The 1,886-nt window shown below is 41.2% G+C and overlaps 1 pseudogene; it reads right to left on the bottom strand.

Moving 5' to 3' along the window:
* Positions 1–111: 111 nt before the first annotated feature.
* LOC119342764 lies at positions 112–1,877 on the bottom strand (annotated as a pseudogene).
* Positions 1,878–1,886: the final 9 nt, after the last annotated feature.

Here is a 1,886-nt window from a genome sequence, read left to right as displayed (position 1 = left end):
ACAATAGCTACAGGGCATGAGGGTAAGGAAGAAAACAAATTACCAACCATAGAGGCTATGTAATCATAAGGAAAGAAACAACAATGTGCTAGCCACATGAACAGTAATGACCAGCAGGCAGGGATGACAATGCCGGTTTGGAGATAATCAAGATGATCAGCAGGTGACCGTTCAACTGTTGACAACACCTTGAGTACTTGTTGCATCGTTGGACGGTGTGATGGATCTGGCTCTATGCACCGAATAGCGACGACGATCATTTGAAACATCTCACTTGCGATCTCGGTTCCCGGGAGTGGGAGCCGTGTGTCCAGCAAATTGCGAAGTAATGTAGTTTTGTCGACAATGGATGAAAGGAGATCACCTGGTCTTTTCCTGGCTAGTTTGTGTATCTAGCCTTTTAAGCTCTGTGTGAGCTGCCTTTTTCTTTTTTTCAGTTGGAGACTTTGGAACCTTGTTGGCACTTTTTTATTTTTGGTTAATAAGATGGCCGTATGCATCACTCTGATGCAGAGGCCGGGGAGCCCCCCCTTTTCGAAAAAAAAACCTGGGTGATGTCCCATGAACAACTCTAGGACCAGCACTCCGAAGCTGTAAACATCACACTTCTCGGTCACCCTTGTTGTGTATGCAAGCTCTGAAGAAATATCAACATTCCAGCGTCAATTTTGCTACCTCTATCATCTAAGTGCATTGATCAATAAAAACTCTTCTAGTATGTTTATCTAAAAGTACCAACATAATGATATAATTTTACCTGGGGCAAGATATCCTTTGGTCCCGGCAAGATTTGTGCAGTTTGATCCATTCACATCTAGTATTTTTGCTAGACCAAAATCCGAGATGCAAGCCTTAAATTCAAGATCAAGCAAAACATTGATGCTCTTTATATCTCAGTGGACTATCGGCGCGAAGCAACCGTGATGCATGTATGACAAAGCATGAGCAACATCCCTAACAATATTTAACCTCCTCGTCCAATCCATTTCAACTGCAGTTTCCAGACAATTTAAAGATGTTGCTAAGCTCCCTTTGCCCATGTATTCATATACAAGGAATCTCCCCTGAGTTGGAGAGCAGTAACCAAATAACTTTGCAATGTTGCGATGCCGAATGTGCATCAACGAGTGTATTTCACGGTTAAATTGCTCATCGTCTTCTGCCACATGGATCTTCTTCACTGCAAATAATTCACCTGTTGCTAACTGAGCCCTATAGACAGATCCATTCCCTCCAAATCCGATGCAAAAATCTTTGCTGAAGTTGTTTGTGTCATCAACAATTTTCTTGTACACATCTTCCCCATCAAAGTTCCAGATGGCGAACATCATGGTCTATTGTACTTCATTTGTTGTTTCTATCTTATTTTTCTTTCTTTTGCAATGCCATGTTATTACTAGTGTAATGACAAACACAAAAGATATAACAACTGTAATAATAACTAGTAAACTAGCACCAGACTTTTTCCCTTGTTTACTACTTCGAGGAAGGTCACAGGGGGGCAAACCTTTCACAACACCACACAATTTCTTATTATTCCTGAACCATTTAATTGGAGCTTCCTCGAAAAACCTAGTATGCGGCACTAACCCTTCTAGTTTGTTGTATGACACATCCATGGATAGGAGGCTGGTCATGCTCCGAAATGATGGTGGTATGCTACCGTTCAGTGCATTGTGAGAAAGATTCAAGGCTTCAAGCATACCAAGATCACCTAACAGACTTGGAATAGAGCCAACAATTGAATTGTCACTTAGATCCAACATATCTTGTAGGTTTACTAACATCCCAAGTTCAATAGGAATCGTACCATTTAGGTGATTGTGGCTCAACTTCAGAAAGTGAATCTTTAGGCAATGCTCAATTGATCTTGGTATTTGCTCAGT

The sequence above is a fragment of the Triticum dicoccoides genome, unplaced genomic scaffold (genome assembly GCF_002162155.2).
Source record: "Triticum dicoccoides isolate Atlit2015 ecotype Zavitan unplaced genomic scaffold, WEW_v2.0 scaffold104230, whole genome shotgun sequence".
Taxonomy (NCBI): domain Eukaryota; kingdom Viridiplantae; phylum Streptophyta; class Magnoliopsida; order Poales; family Poaceae; genus Triticum; species Triticum dicoccoides.
Note: the sequence above shows the minus strand (reverse complement) of the source record. Positions and strands in the feature narration are given on the sequence as shown.